A 6,633-nucleotide genomic window follows, 5' to 3' on the forward strand; every position below is an offset into this window, starting at 1 on the left:
TTGTCAAGAAGAAAGATGGTACATTCAGGTTGTGTATCGACTACCGAGAGTTGAACAAACTTACCATCAAGAACCGCTACCCACTACCGAGAATCGACGACTTATTTGATCAACTACAAGGCTCGTCTGTTTATTCAAAGATTGACTTACGTTCCGGGTATCATCAAATGCGGGTGAAAGAAGATGATATTCCAAAGACTGCTTTCAGAACACGTTACGGTCATTACGAGTTTATGGTCATGCCGTTTGGTTTAACTAATGCACCAGCTGTGTTCATGGACCTTATGAACCGAGTGTGTGGACCATACCTTGACAAGTTTGTCATTGTTTTCATTGATGACATACTTATTTACTCAAAGAATGACCAAGAACACGGTGAACATTTGAGAAAGGTGTTAGAAGTATTGAGGAAGGAAGAATTGTACGCTAAGTTTTCAAAGTGTGCATTTTGGTTGGAAGAAGTTCAATTCCTCGGTCACATAGTGAACAAAGAGGGTATTAAGGTGGATCCGGCAAAGATAGAAACTGTTGAAAAGTGGGAAACCCCGAAAACTCCGAAACACATACGCCAGTTTTTAGGACTAGCTGGTTACTACAGAAGGTTCATCCAAGACTTTTCCAGAATAGCAAAACCCTTGACTGCATTAACGCATAAAGGGAAGAAATTTGAATGGAATGATGAACAAGAGAAAGCGTTTCAGTTATTGAAGAAAAAGCTAACTACGGCACCTATATTGTCATTGCCTGAAGGGAATGATGATTTTTTGATTTATTGTGATGCATCAAAGCAAGGTCTCGGTTGTGTATTAATGCAACGAACGAAGGTGATTGCTTATGCGTCTAGACAATTGAAGATTCACGAACAAAATTATACGACGCATGATTTGGAATTAGGCGCAGTTGTTTTTGCATTAAAGACTTGGAGGCACTACTTATATGGGGTCAAAAGTATTATATATACCGACCACAAAAGTCTTCAACACATATTTAATCAGAAACAACTGAATATGAGGCAGCGTAGGTGGATTGAATTATTGAATGATTACGACTTTGAGATTCGTTACCACCCGGGGAAGGCAAATGTGGTAGCCGATGCCTTGAGCAGGAAGGACAGAGAACCCATTCGAGTAAAATCTATGAATATAATGATTCATAATAATATTACTACTCAAATAAAGGAGGCGCAACAAGGAGTTTTAAAAGAGGGAAATTTAAAGGATGAAATACCCAAAGGATCGGAGAAGCATCTTAATATTCGGGAAGACGGAACCCGGTATAGGGCTGAAAGGATTTGGGTACCAAAATTTGGAGATATGAGAGAAATGGTACTTAGAGAAGCTCATAAAACCAGATACTCAATACATCCTGGAACGGGGAAGATGTACAAGGATCTCAAGAAACATTTTTGGTGGCCGGGTATGAAAGCCGATGTTGCTAAATACGTAGGAGAATGTTTGACGTGTTCTAAGGTCAAAGCTGAGCATCAGAAACCATCAGGTCTACTTCAACAACCCGAAATCCCGGAATGGAAATGGGAAAACATTACCATGGATTTCATCACTAAATTGCCAAGGACTGCAAGTGGTTTTGATACTATTTGGGTAATAGTTGATCGTCTCACCAAATCAGCACAATTCCTACCAATAAGAGAAGATGACAAGATGGAGAAGTTAGCACGACTGTATTTGAAGGAAGTCGTCTCCAGACATGGAATACCAATCTCTATTATCTCTGATAGGGATGGCAGATTTATTTCAAGATTCTGGCAGACATTACAGCAAGCATTAGGAACTCGTCTAGACATGAGTACTGCCTATCATCCACAGACTGATGGGCAGAGCGAAAGGACGATACAAACGCTTGAAGACATGCTACGAGCATGTGTTATTGATTTCGGAAACAGTTGGGATCGACATCTACCATTAGCAGAATTTTCCTACAACAACAGCTACCATTCAAGCATTGAGATGGCGCCGTTTGAAGCACTTTATGGTAGAAAGTGCAGGTCTCCGATTTGTTGGAGTGAAGTGGGGGATAGACAGATTACGGGTCCGGAGATTATACAAGAAACTACGGAGAAGATCATCCAAATTCAACAACGGTTGAAAACCGCCCAAAGTCGACAAAAGAGCTACGCTGACATTAAAAGAAAAGATATAGAATTTGAAATTGGAGAGATGGTCATGCTTAAAGTTGCACCTTGGAAAGGCGTTGTTCGATTTGGTAAACGAGGGAAATTAAATCCAAGGTATATTGGACCATTCAAGATTATTGATCGTGTCGGACCAGTAGCTTACCGACTAGAGTTACCTCAACAACTCGCGGCTGTACATAACACTTTCCACGTCTCGAATTTAAAGAAATGTTTTGCTAAAGAAGATCTCACTATTCCGTTAGATGAAATCCAAATCAACGAAAAACTTCAATTCATCGAAGAACCCGTCGAAATAATGGATCGTGAGGTTAAAAGACTTAAGCAAAACAAGATACCAATTGTTAAGGTTCGATGGAATGCTCGTAGAGGACCCGAGTTCACCTGGGAGCGTGAAGATCAGATGAAGAAGAAATACCCGCATCTATTTCCAGAAGATTCGTCAACACCTTCAACAGCTTAAAATTTCGGGACGAAATTTATTTAACGGGTAGGTACTGTAGTGACCCGAACTTTTCCATGTTTATATATATTAATTGAGGTTGATATTTACATGATTAAATGTTTCCAACATGTTAAGCAATCAAACTTGTTAAGACTTGATTAATTGAAATATGTTTCATATAGACAATTGACCACCCAAGTTGATCGGTGATTCACGAACGTTAAAACTTGTAAAAACTATATGATGACATATATATGGATATATATATATATATAGTTAACATGATACTATGATAAGAAAACATATCATAAAGTATATTAACAATGAACTACATATGTAAAAACAAGACTACTAACTTAATGATTTTTAAACGAGACATATATGTAACAATTATCGTTGTAAAGACATTTAATATATATATATCATATTAAGAGATATTCATACATGATAATATCATGATAATATAATAATTTAAAATCTCATTTGATATTATAAACATTGGGTTAACAACATTTAACAAGATCGTTAACCTAAAGGTTTCAAAACAACACTTACATGTAACGACTAACGATGACTTAACGACTCAGTTAAAATGTATATACATGTAGTGTTTTAATATGTATTTATACACTTTTGAAAGACTTCAATACACTTATCAAAATACTTCTACTTAACAAAAATGCTTACAATTACATCCTCGTTCAGTTTCATCAACAATTCTACTCGTATGCACCCGTATTCGTACTCGTACAATACACAGCTTTTAGATGTATGTACTATTGGTATATATACTCTAATTATCAGCTCTTAGCAGCCCATGTGAGTCACCTAACACATGTGGGAACCATCATTTGGCAACTAGCATGAAATATCTCATAAGATTACAAAAATATGAGTAATCATTCATGACTTATTTACATGAAAACAAAATTACATATCCTTTATATCTAATCCATACACCAACGACCAAAAACACCTACAAACACTTTCATTCTTCAATTTTATTCATCTAATTGAACTCTCTCAAGTTCTATCTTCAAGTTCTAAGTGTTCTTCATAAATTCCAAAAGTTCTAGTTTCATAAAATCAAGAATACTTTCAAGTTTGCTAGCTCACTTCCAATCTTGTAAGGTGATCATCCAACCTCAAGAAATCTTTGTTTCTTACAGTAGGTTATCATTCTAATACAAGGTAATAATCATATTCAAACTTTGGTTCAATTTCTATAACTATAACAATCTTATTTCAAGTGATGATCTTACTTGAACTTGTTTTCGTGTCATGATTTTGCTTCAAGAACTTTGAGCCATCCAAGGATCCATTGAAGCTAGATCCATTTTTCTCTTTTCCAGTAGGTTCATCCAAGGAACTTAAGGTAGTAATGATGTTCATAACATCATTCGATTCATACATATAAAGCTATCTTATTCGAAGGTTTAAACTTGTAATCACTAGAACATAGTTTAGTTAATTCTAAACTTGTTCGCAAACAAAAGTTAATCCTTCTAACTTGACTTTTAAAATCAACTAAACACATGTTCTATATCTATATGATATGCTAACTTAATGATTTAAAACCTGGAAACACGAAAAACACCGTAAAACCGGATTTACGCCGTCGTAGTAACACCGCGGGCTGTTTTGGGTTAGTTAATTAAAAACTATGATAAACTTTGATTTAAAAGTTGTTATTCTGAGAAAATGATTTTTATTATGAACATGAAACTATATCCAAAAATTATGGTTAAACTCAAAGTGGAAGTATGTTTTCTAAAATGGTCATCTAGACGTCGTTCTTTCGACTGAAATGACTGCCTTTACAAAAACGACTTGTAACTTATTTTTCCGACTAGAAACCTATACTTTTTTTGTTTAGATTCATAAAATAGAGTTCAATATGAAACCATAGCAATTTGATTCACTCAAAACGGATTTAAAATGAAGAAGTTATGGGTAAAACAAGATTGGATAATTTTTCTCATTTTAGCTACGTGAAAATTGGTAACAAATCTATTCCAACCATAACTTAATCAACTTGTATTATATATTATGTAATCTTGAGATACCATAGACGCGTATACAATGTTTCGACCTATCATGTCGACACATCTATATATATTTCGGAACAACCATAGACACTCTATATGTGAATGTTGGAGTTAGCTATACAGGGTTGAGGTTGATTCCAAAATATATATAGTTTGAGTTGTGATCAATACTGAGATACGTATACACTGGGTCGTGGATTGATTCAAGATAATATTTATCGATTTATTTCTGTACATCTAACTGTGGACAACTAGTTGTAGGTTACTAACGAGGACAGCTGACTTAATAAACTTAAAACATCAAAATATATTAAAAGTGTTGTAAATATATTTTGAACATACTTTGATATATATGTATATATTGTTATAGGTTCGTGAATCAACCAGTGGCCAAGTCTTACTTCCCGACGAAGTAAAAATCTGTGAAAGTGAGTTATAGTCCCACTTTTAAAATCTAATATTTTTGGGATGAGAATACATGCAGGTTTTATAAATGATTTACAAAATAGACACAAGTACGTGAAACTACATTCTATGGTTGAATTATCGAAATCGAATATGCCCCTTTTTATTAAGTCTGGTAATCTAAGAATTAGGGAACAGACACCCTAATTGACGCGAATCCTAAAGATAGATCTATTGGGCCTAACAAACCCCATCCAAAGTACCGGATGCTTTAGTACTTCGAAATTTATATCATATCCGAAGGGTGTCCCGGAATGATGGGGATATTCTTATATATGCATCTTGTTATTGTCGGTTACCAGGTGTTCACCATATGAATGATTTTTATCTCTATGTATGGGATGTGTATTGAAATATGAAATCTTGTGGTCTATTGTTACGATTTGATATATATAGGTTAAACTTATAACTCACCAACATTTTTGTTGACGTTTAAAGCATGTTTATTCTCAGGTGAATATTAAGAGCTTCCGCTGTTGCATACTAAAATAAGGACAAGATTTGGAGTCCATGTTTGTATGATATTGTGTAAAAACTGCATTCAAGAAACTGATTTCGATGTAACATATTTGTATTGTAAACCATTATGTAATGGTCGTGTGTAAACAGGATATTTTAGATTATCATTATTTGATAATCTACGTAAAGCTTTTTTTAAACCTTTATTTATGAAATAAAGGTTATGGTTTGTTTTAAAAATGAATGCAGTCTTTGAAAAACGTCTCATATAGAGGTCAAAACCTCGCAACGAAATCAATTAATATGGAACGTTTTTAATCAATAAGAACGGGACATTTCACCGTACACGTATTCCGTGCACAAAATAACATACACATAACCTGTGTATAAAATCATTCTCTCGATACATAACATTCACTTCAATTGGTGGCAATAATCATGTCCACATAATTCAATGGTGGCAATTATCATGTCCACAAAATTCAATGGTGGCAATTATCATGTCCACATAATTCAATGGTGGCAATTATCATGTCCATATAATTCAATAATAATCCACAGAACTTCTGTCTGCATAATAATTCATTCGAGGAATGTTTTGCTTGTGTCTATCTCGTCAAATATTTATAAAAGAATTTCATGTATTCGCAATTCAAAAATGTATTTCAAAAGCATTTAATAAAGCAGTTGTAAAAACAGCGCATGTATTCTCAATCCCAAAAATGTAAAGAGTAAAAGGGAGCAAATGAAACTCACCTAATGTATTTTGTGTGAAGACCCGTCCTAATCCATCTGGACGAAGTCCATATCGATTATAAACGATTCACAACAGTTGATTACATCGCGAGGTACTTGACCTCTATATGATATATTTTTCAAACATTGCATTCGTTTTTGAAAAGATAATCTTTCATTACATCGAAAGTTGACAGGCTTGCATACCATTTCATAATATATCCAACTATAATTGAGTTGATAGTAATCTTGATGAACTCGACGACTCGAATGCAACATCTTTTGAAATATGCCATGAATGACTCCAAGTAATATCTATAAAATGAGCA

This window comes from Rutidosis leptorrhynchoides, chromosome 9, assembly GCF_046630445.1.
Source record: "Rutidosis leptorrhynchoides isolate AG116_Rl617_1_P2 chromosome 9, CSIRO_AGI_Rlap_v1, whole genome shotgun sequence".
Classification (NCBI taxonomy): domain Eukaryota; kingdom Viridiplantae; phylum Streptophyta; class Magnoliopsida; order Asterales; family Asteraceae; genus Rutidosis; species Rutidosis leptorrhynchoides.